Source organism: Schistocerca nitens, chromosome 6 (assembly GCF_023898315.1).
Source record: "Schistocerca nitens isolate TAMUIC-IGC-003100 chromosome 6, iqSchNite1.1, whole genome shotgun sequence".
Lineage (NCBI taxonomy): Eukaryota > Metazoa > Arthropoda > Insecta > Orthoptera > Acrididae > Schistocerca > Schistocerca nitens.
In genome coordinates this window covers 234,075,958-234,087,255 of record NC_064619.1, presented here as the reverse complement: position 1 = coordinate 234,087,255, position 11,298 = coordinate 234,075,958, and positions in this window count along the sequence as shown.

Genomic DNA, 11,298 nt, shown 5'->3' with positions numbered 1-11,298 from the left:
CGACGTCTAGTTACATGTTGATGATTATTTACGTTTGGGTGTCCACACCAGCGAGTGGTGTGACAGGCCAAACCCATTTAGAAGAAGATTAGAAAACCATTTCAAGATACTATAAGTAATTCTCTTGAGTATGCGTAGCATCTACATCTACATCTACATCCATACTCCGCAAGCCACCTGACGGTGTGTGGCGGAGGGTACCCTGAGTACCTCTATCGGTTCTCCCTTCTATTCCAGTCTCGTATTGTTCGTGGTAAGAAGGATTGTCGGTATGCTTCTGTGTGAGCTCTAATCTCTGATTTTATCCTCATGGTCTCTTCGCGAGATATACGTAGGAGGGAGCAATATACTGTTTGACTCTTCGGTGAAGGTATGTTCTCGAAACTTTAACAAAAGCCCGTACCGAGCTATTGAGCGTCTCTCCTGCAGAGTCTTCCACTGGAGTTTATCTATCATCTCCGTAACGCTTTCGCGATTACTAAATGATCCTGTAACGAAGCACGCTGCTCTCCGTTGGATCTTCTCTATCTCTTCTATCAACCCTATCTGGTACGGATCCCACACTGCTGAGCAGTATTCAAGCAGTGGGCGACCAAGCGTACTGTACCCTACTTCCTTTGTTTTCGGATTGCATTTCCTTAGGATTCTTCCAATGAATCTCAGTCTGGCATCTGCTTTACCGACAGTCAACTTTATATGATCATTCCATTTTAAATCACTCCTAATGCGTACTCCCAGATAATTTATGGAATTAAATGCTTCCAGTTGCTGACCTGCTATTTTGTAGCTAAATGATAAGGGATCTATCTTTCTATGAATTCGCAGCACATTACACTTGTCTACATTGAGATTCAATTGCCATTCCCTGCACCATGCGTCAATTCGCTGCAGATCCTCCTGCATTTCAGTACAATTTTCCATTGTTACAACCTCTCGATACACCATAGCACCATCTGCAAAAAGCCTCAGTGAACTTCCGATGTCATCCACCAGGTCATTTATGTATATTGTGAATAGCAACGGTCCTATGACACTCCCCTGCGGCGCACCTGAAATCACTCTTACTTCGGAAGACTTCTCTCCATTGAGAATGACATGCTGCGTTCTTTTATCTAGGAACTCCTCAATCCAATCACACAATTGGTCTGATACTCCATATGCTCTTACTTTATTCATTAAACGACTGTGGGGAACTGTATCGAACGCCTTGCGGAGGTCACGAAACACGGCATCTACCTGTGAACCCGTGTCTATGGCCCTCTGAGTCTCGTGGACGAATAGCGCGAGCTGGGTTTCACATGACAGTCTTTTTCGAAACCCATGCTGATTCCTACAGAGTAGATTTCTAGTCTCCAGAAAAGTCATTATACTCTAACATAATACGTTTTCCAAAATTCTACAACTGACCGACGTTAGAGGTATAGGTCTATAGTTCTGCACATCTGTTCGACGTCCCTTCTTGAAAACGGGGATGACCTCTGCCCTTTACCAATCCTTTGGAACGCTACGCTCTTCTAGAGACCTACGGTACACCGCCGCAAGAAGGGGGGCAAGTTCCTTCGCGTACTCTGTGTAAAATCAAACTGGTATCCCATCAGGTCCAGCGGCCTTTCCTCTTTTGAGCAATTTTAATTGTTTTTCTATCCCTCTGTCATCTATTTTGATATCTACCATTTTGTCATCTGGGAGACAATCTAGAGAAGGAACTGCTGTTCAGTCTTCCTCTGTGGAACAGCTTTGGAAAAAGACATTTAGTATTTCGGCCTTTAGTCGGTCATCCTCTGTTTCAGTACCATTTTGGTCACAAAGTGTCTGGACATTTTGTTTTCATCTGCCTACCGCTTTGACATAAGGCCAAAATTTCTTAGGATATTTTGCCAAGTCAGTACACAGAACTTTACTTTCGAATTCATTGAACGCCTCTCGCATAGCCCTCCTCACACTACATTTCGCTTCACGTAATTTTTGTTTGTCTGCAAGGCTTTGGCTCTGTTTATGTTTGCTGTGAAGTTCCCTTTGCTTCCGCAGCAGTTTTCTAACTCGGTTGTTTTACCACGGTGGCTCTTTTCCACCTCTTACGATCTTGCTTGGCACATACTCATCTAACGCATATTGTACGATGGTTTTGAACTTTGTCCACTGAGCCTCAACACTATCTGTACTTGAGACAAAACTTTTGTGTTGAGCCGTCAGGTACTCTGAAATCTGCTTTTTGTCACTTTTGCTAAACAGAAAAATCTTCCTATCTTTTTTAATATTTCTATTTACGGCTGAAATCATCGATGCCGTAACCGCATTATGATCGCTGATTCCCTGTTCTGCGTTAACTGTTTCAAATAGTTCGGGTCTGTTTGTTACCAGATGGTCTAATATGTTATCGCCACGAGTCGGTTCTCTGTTTAACTGCTCAAAGTAGTTTTCAGATAAAGCACTTAAAAAAATTTCACTGGATTCTTTGTCCCTGCCACCCGTTATGAATGTCTGAGTCTCCCAGTCTATATCCGGCAAATTAAAATCTCCACCCAGAACTATAACATGGTGGGGAAATCTACTCGAAATATTTTCCAAATTATCCTTCAGGTGCTCAGCCACGACAGCTGCTGAGCCAGGGGGCCTATAGAGACATCCAGTTACCATGTCTGAGCCTGCTTTAACCGTGACCTTCACCCAAATCATTTCACATTTCGGATCTCCGTCAATTTCCTTCGATACTATTGCACTTCTTATCGCTATAAACACGCCTCCCCCTTCACTGACCAGCCTGTCTCTGCGGTATACATTCCAATCTGAGTTTAGGATTTCATTACTGTTTACGTCTGGTTTCAGCCAACTTTCTGTCCCTAGTACTATATGGTCGTTGTGACCGTTTATTAATGAGAGCAGTTCTGGGACCTTTCTATAGACGCTCCAGCAGTTTACTATTAGCACATTAATATTGTTATTCCCTGTTGCATTTTGCCTACTCCTACCTTGCCGCGTCTCAGGAGGCGTCTTGTCGGGCCTAGGGAGGGAATTCTCTAACCTAAAAAAACCCCATGTGCACTCCACACGTACTCCGCCACCCTTGTAGCCGCTTCCGGCGTGTAGTGCACGCCTGACCTATTCAGGGGGACCCTACATTTCTCCACCCGATAGCGGAGGTCGAGAAATTTGCACCCCAGATCTCCGCAGAATCGTCTGAGCCTCTGGTTTAAGCCTTCCACTCGGCGCCAAACCAGAGGACCGCGATCAGTTCTGGGAACGATACTACAAATAGTTAGCTCTGATTCCACCCCGCGAGCGAGGCTTTCCGCCTTCACCAATTCCGCCAACCGCCTGTACGAACTGAGGATGACCTCTGAACCCAGACGTCAGGAGTCATTGGTGCCGACATGAGCAACAATTTGCAGTCGGGTGCACCCAGTGCTCTCTATCGTCGCCGGTAGGGCCTCCTCCACATCTCGGATGAGACCCCCCGGCAAGCAGACTGAGTGAACAGTGGCCTTCTTCCCCGACCTTTCCGCTATTTCCCTAAGGGGCTCCATCACCCGCCTAACGTTGGAGCTCCCAATAACTAATAAACCCCTCCCCCCGTGTGCCTGCTCGGACCTTGCTGAAGGAGCAGCCACATGTCCACTCACAGGCAGAGCGGGCGATGCCACACGGCCAGCCTTCACATTTACCCTCCGCCTCGTACGCCGCTGAACCCGCCACTCCCCTTGGGGAGAGGGTGGCCCAACCGCGCCCGGTACCCGCGAAGATGTCTCGACAGCAGGGACAGTGGGTGCAGCATGTACCACCTGGGGTGTACCTTGCGACGCACCAGACTCCCCACTGCCGCTACACTCCGAGGCAGCAGCCTGAAGACGGCTAACCGCGGCCATCAACACGTTCAGCCGTTCGCGAACAGTGGCCAGCTCCTCCTGCGTCCGTACACAGCAGTCACACATCCTATCCATCCTAAGGAATCAATTTACTGAAGAGAGTTAATCAACTTTTAACTAGACTGCTAATTCACTGAAGGCGGCTGATTATTGACTAAATTGTGATTGCTAGCCACTCCTTGTAGAAAACAATGAAAATAGCACTACCTGTCTCTGGACTGTATTGAGAACAAACACTAGCACTACTGGCACTATGGTGGACTAAAGGGACTCTCTCTGACTGTATTCAAAACAAACACGAAATCTGTGGAACACTATTAATAGCACTCGACAATTAAAGCTTCCTAAAAGCAAAAACACACGGAAGAAGAAGTGACAAGTAAGAAAAATACAGCTAATACTTAAATTAAGGTAGCTCGCTGCACAGCAGACGTGAAGCAGACGGCGGTTACGACGACAGAGATGACGAGACTTCCGCCGATGGACATACTAGAACACAAGCCAGTTCATAGAATGGGGCTTGTATACATTTTGAAATCATAGCCATACTTGTATTTTTGTGCTGTGCAAGTTGTTGCAGCCACGCCATCAAAAGGAGAAAATAAAAAAAACAGAGAGTCTACAACTATACACCGTGAGCATAAAAGTTTATGAAACCAGAAAACCACGTGAGAAGAACAAATAACTATAAAAGAGACTCACCGCATTTTTAAATAATAACAAGAAGAAAATCTCTGGCATTCTGGTACTCAGAAACAGAGATAACCAGGTGAAGTCACACTCATATTCAAACGAATTTTAGACAGCAGTAAGCTCTACAGATTAATGTGAACCACAATTCTAACAGCAGCATCAATGGATTAATGAAAATGCGCGTCATGCAAAACCTTGTTTTCCATATGTTACAGAAACATCGAAAAGTTAAGCTACTCTGTCTTAATATCAGTCATGATCCACAGCATTATAATTTGGAATGAGAGCAGAAAAGACAGAAAGGACGATGCAAAAATTAGAATTTACTGAGGCTAATGTCAGTCAAATGTGCGAGAATAAAAGGTGCGGAGCGATAACAGTTGAGTACAACTTGCCAACACAGAGTACGCCTCATGATAACAATGAAAGAACGTAGATGTAAGTAGTGCACGTACGGTTTGATTTTTATTGTTTTAATTTGTAGTTAGTGTTGCATGTCTATATTGAGGAATGATGGTTTGACGAGTAGCTTGGCAAACTAACCACTAGCAAACTAATAGAATGTGAACAACCATGTACTTTCAGTTGCTATATAGATTAAGAGGATCGTGTTTAATTTTTTAATGAGGTTTGATTTCCATCAATTGTGGAAATCAGTTATTTCAGACTTACGTTAAATTCTTATGAGCAATCCTTTTGTTTAATTATTTTGTTTCATTTGCAAGTGATGAATCTGTTGCAAAATTAGAATTTCACGTCATTGAATTCTTGTACGTAAGTCTAAATTCACTTCTCATTAGGGATTTAAGTGTAAACTAAGCAATAATTAAATTGTTGTTTTGCTTTGATCATTGAGTTACATATCACGCAGGGATTTCACATGATTGGTTGTTCTCTATGTATTTGTAACGTTTTTATCATACTTGTGTGTGACGATAGCTGTTGCAAGTGTACAGATAAGAGGCACAGACGGCCTTGCGAAAACAGTGAAACTCCAATGGGGTGTCTAGCAACACGACTCCAAGATGGCCGGATAGGTTAGTTTGTTGCCGGCATATCCGAGTTGGCTGACGAGCTGTCTGTGGGTTTAAGGCATGGAGCCTATCCCCACAGGTACAGAGGATAGGCAAAATAATGTGAACAGAGGTAGTAATGGAATGCCTGTGTTTGATGGTCAACAATGCAGGTAAGGCACATGTCACGCTGGGCCATGCGTGTTCATTAAGGACTAGGCATCAGCGCTGGTTGTTTACGAATAGTGCATACTTCGTATTTGCATTCTGAGGCTGAGGTCGACGTGCAATGAAAGACTTAACAGAGTTACAAAGAGGGCAGATTGTTGGGGCCGATTATCTGGAGCATCAGTAACGAACACACCTTACTGAATGTTTCAAAAGCAATTATTTCAACAGTCATGACAGCCTACACAAAACAATCAAAGACATCATCGTGTAAACGTAATAGTGGGCGAAAATCAAAACTAAATGACAGAAGTCGTTGTGCGCTAACACGAATTGTGTCAAAACACCACAAAACTATGGCAGCTAAAGTGACTGCAGAGCTCAATAGCCATCTTAGAGACACCATATCTACGACACTATCTGCCGAGAACACCATAAAGCGAATATTCGTGTACGAGCTGCTATACCAAAACCATCAGTGACGACAACCAACACAAAGAAGCGTAAAACATGGTGTCAAGAAGCATAAATCCTGGATGGCTGATCAGTGGAAACACTTCATATGCTCCGACGAGTCAACGTTTTCGTTATTTCCTACAACGGACCAGGTTCACGTCTGGAGAATGCTAAAAGAACCCTACAATCCTGATTGCTTGATTCCAACGGTTAGGCATGGAAGTGGAAGTGTGATGGTGTGGGCAGCCGTATTGTGGTATTCTGCTGGTTCCATCATTACTCTCAAAGGCTGTGTTACAGCCAATAGTTATGTGAACATTTTAGGTAATCAGGTGCACCCCATGTTTCAAATGTTGTTCCCCAACACTGATGCCATATTTCAGGACAATAATGCACGCATTCACACAGCCAGGAATGTACAATCGTTGTACGAGGGGCATGCAACTGAACTACAGCGTCTTTCCTGGCCAGCACGGTCCCCGGACTTGAACATTATCGAACCCTAGTGGGCGGTATTGGAGCGCAGACTCCGGGGCAGATTTCCGTCTCACTCGTCGCTACAGGAGTTAGATGAGGTTCTCATCAAAGAGTGGCGTAACAATCCACTGGAGACTATGTTATCATTATGTGCCAGTATTCCAAGAAGAATCGCATCTGTGTTACGAGCAAGCTGGGGTTCAACCGCTTGTTAATAAACCACTCCTCAGCAAATACAGGTGTTCACATTATTTTGTCTATCCCCGTAGCTGACAATAGAGACTTTCACGGCGGCTACAACTCAAAGGAGATGACTCGACCTTGGAACCACTCGCTGCCGGCACCAATCCGAAGGAGCAGAATGAATGAGAAACTGGCAAGGACACGCCGGGTGTAATTAGCATTCGCGCCAGCGGCGTTTTCAAGTGGCCGATACCACCACAGAAGCAACCGGACAACAAGGATGTCAGACACCTCTGTCATGCATGACTAGTGTTTTGGTTGGCAGGAGAGCCAACACCGTGTTACAAGAAGGAGGCCGAAAGGCACGCGTTGTAGCTCACGCAGGCTGGCGTGAGGTCTGGAACAGGACAAGGAAATTAGAATTTAGAAAAAAGGACGTAGCTGGTGGAATACTTAACTTTAATCCGTTAATGGTGAACGTCGGTCTGGACGGTACATGAATCAATATCAATAGTAACTGATAATGGCGCCTTGCCAGGTCGTAGCAAATGACGTTGAGAGGTGGCATGAGCCCCCTCTCATATTTCTATCTTACGATTCTCCTCTCTAGTTGCATGCGGTGGAGGGTTGCTATTCCTTCACACGCGGACTTCCCATGCAGCGTCTCTCGCCACCCGGGTGGTCCAGTGACAGGCGGGCTCTTCTGACTTTGAAAGGGTAGGCCAACAGGTGTGGGGGGTCGAGTGAATACTTTCCGGACGCCGACATTGTCAGGAGACGCGCCCGCGGGGGCAGGAAGTGGCGGCTGGGCTGGAGGTTCCGTTGCTTCGCAGAAGCTTAGCGAAAACACTTTCTGGCGGGCTACCAGCGAGGCGTGGGAATGACTTATGTACCCAGGCAGCTGTGGCGGGAAAATTCCCGCGTTTTCTGCAAAATAGGAACTGTGATTGGCTTGCTCAGGGCATAGCTCCGTGACGGAGCAAAATCAGCACAGAAATTGGCGCCAAGAATCTCCGTTGGTGGAATGGTAGTGCCCCGGCAATGGAGTGGAATTTCCGCCAGTTTTCGAGTTGCTGATTGGAACGTAACCACGGCCACTGTCGTGGGGGCGGGAATGTTGTGTGTTTGGCCTGTACGGGTGCTCTAGAGAGTCGGCAGTCGCCTTTCGGTCGAGGACGTCGAAGCAACCAGCCAACGGCTCCGGTACGCCAGATCGTGTCCTGGCAGTCAAGAAGACAGTTTGGTAATGTATGTCCGCAGCACCGGCAGACAGGGATTTTCCTAGGTGATAATCAGAGCTCAGCAGAGCACGCCTGTTCGTCTTTTTCTAACTTTGTTCTGTCTTGAGTAGCAGCAATTACTGTTGGGTTAGCTGTGTGTCTCTCTTGAGATATGAGTGGCAAGGAATTGGCTCCACATACCACTTCGTCTTAAACCTCACGATCTAGTTTAGGGACAACTTCACCTTTACAGTGTTTGTATGAATCTCCAATGTGAGCCAATTTGATGTATTATAAATATTTCCTGTGTTTCTTTTACTATTCTGTGTTTAGTCTTAATAAATCATATTGTTATTTTGGACAGAACTTTCATTCTGTTAATCGATAGAGCAACCCTATCATTCCTCACTATGCTAATGAAACCTTTGTTTATTTAACTTATTTATCAAATTAAATTATTGCAGGTGCCAAACTCTCTTCTACTCCACTGGCAGGGTTGATTAGAGTCAGTTCGCGTATTTTTTTTATCCTTGTGCAACAGCAAAAGTCGGAGTTAGAATAGGGGGGGCTTAGAGCATGATTTACATATGTGGATTCTAGTAGAATTTTGTGATAAATACACTGCTAGCCCCGGCACCTCGCAACGTAGCTGAAGGCTATGCTAAACTATCGTCTCGGCAAATGAGAGCGTATTTTGTCAGTGAACCATCGCTAGCAAAGTCGGTTGTACAACTGGGGCGAGTGCTAGGAAGTCTCTCTAGACCTGCCGTGTGGCGGCACTCGGTCTGCAATTACTGATAGTGGCGACACGCGGGTCCGACTTGTACAAACGGACCGCGGCCGATTTAAAGGCTACCACCTAGCAAGTGTGGTGTCTGGCGGTGACACCACAACTAGATCATGTTTTCTTCTTCCTGTGAGACAGAGACCAGTGTGCCACTGGTCATGCAGAACGACTATGCACACATTACAGAACCTCTTTCTCCTACAGGAGCTACCATTTTCCAGGTTAATACACTCATTCTCAGTGTCTCACTTCTGGCGCCTCCTCGTGACATGAATCCAAACACAAGAAGTGATGTTGCCCAAGCACAGTCGTTGATGTATATCTTATGAAAATGTCTTGTAAAAAGAACGATTTTCTGTGTACAGCTGCCAATACTGACACTTCCAAACACCCATTTCCTTGCCACAACAACATACCCTGCAGTGACTGAGAAAGCAGACACAAATGTTGGATATGGAGCCACCACCTCCAATCACACCCGTGAACAACGCACGTTTCGATTATCCACTCCCCTCTCCCTCGTGGAAGAACGTTGTCATGACAACTATTATGAGTTCATCGTAAAACAGTATGGCTCAAACATTTGTGCCATTATGTACAGGATTTTGAGTAGGCAACAGCAAAATTACTGCAAGGACCTCAAAGGGAGGCAATGTTATTTAATTAATTTCTCATGTAAATTTCCAGCAGACTTTCAGTCGTATTGACATAATGGAAAACTCTTCATATGGGATCTGTAAAGTTTTCAATAAGACCACATACAAGAAAACAATGATTAAATTTTCTTCGCCCAGTTTTCTATGATGTATTTTGTACTTGCATATATTCTTTCTTTCTTCCCCCATGAACCATGGACCAAAACCGTTGGTGGGGAGGCTTGCGTGCCTCAGCGATACAGATGGCCGTGCCGTAGGTGGAACCACAACGGAGGGGTATCTGTTGAGAGGCCAGACAAACATGTGGTTCCTGAAGAGGGGCAGCAGCCTTTTCAGTAGTTGCAGGGGCAACAGTCTGGATGATTGACTGATCTGGCATTGTAACATTAACCAAAACGGCCTTGCTGTGCTGGTACTGCGAACGGCTGAAAGCAAGGGGAAACTACAGCCGTAATTTTTCCCGAGGACATGCAGCTTTACTGTATGATTAAATGATGATGGCGTCCTCTTGGGTAAAATATTCCGGAGGTAAAATAGTCCCCCATTCGGATCTCCGGGCGGGGACTACTCAAGAGGACGTCGTTATCAGGAGAAAGAAAACTGGCATTCTACGGATCGGAGCGTGGGATGTCATATCCCTTAATCGGGCAGGTAGGTTAGAAAATTTAAAAAGGTAAATGGATAGGTTAAAGTTAGATATAGTGTGAATTAGTGAAGTTCGGTGGCAGGAGGAACAAGACTTTTGGTCAGATGATTACAGGGTTATAAATACAAAATCAAATAGGGGTAATGCAGGAGTCGGTTTAATAATGAATAAAAAAATAGGAGTGCGGGTTAGCTACTACAAACAGCATAGTGAACGCATTATTGTGGCCAAGATAGACACAAAGCCCATGCCTACTACAGTAGTACAAGTTTATATGCCAACTAGCTCTGCAGATGATGAAGAAATTGATGAAATGTATGAAGAGATAAAAGAAATTATTCAGGTAGTGAAGGGAGACGAAAATTTAATGGTCATGGGTGACTGGAATTCGTCAGTAGGAAAAGGGAGAGAAGGAAACATAGTAGGTGAATATGGATTGGGGCTAAGAAATGAAAGAGGAAGCCGCCTGGTAGAATTTTGCACAGAGCATAACTTAATCATAGCTAACACTTGGTTCAAGAATCATAAAAGAAGGTTGTATACCTGGAAGAATCCTGGAGATACTAAAAGGTATCAGATAGATTATATAATGGTAAGACAGAGATTTAGGAACCAGGTTTTAAATTGTAAGACATTTCCAGGGGCAGATGTGGATTCTGACCACAATCTATTGGTTATGAACTGCAGATTGAAATTGAAGAAACTGCCAAAAGGTGGGAATTTAAGGAGATGGGACCTGGATAAACTGAAAGAACCAGAGGTTGTAGAGAGTTTCAGGGAGAGCATAAGGGAACAATTGACAGGAATGGGGGAAAGAAATACAATAGAAGAAGAATGGGTAGCTCTGAGGGATGAAGTAGTGAAGGCAGCAGTGGATCAAGTAGATAAAAAGACGAGGGCTAATAGAAATCCTTGTGTAACAGAAGAAATATTGAATTTAATTGATGAAAGGAGAAAATATAAAAATGCAGTAAATGAAGCAGGCAAACAGGAATACAAACGTCTCAAAAATGAGGTCGACAGGAAGTGCAAAATGGCTAAGCAGGGATGGCTAGAGGACAAATGTAAGGATGTAGAGGCTTGTCTCACTAGGGGTAAGATAGATACTGCCTACAGGAAGTTTAAAGAGACCTTTG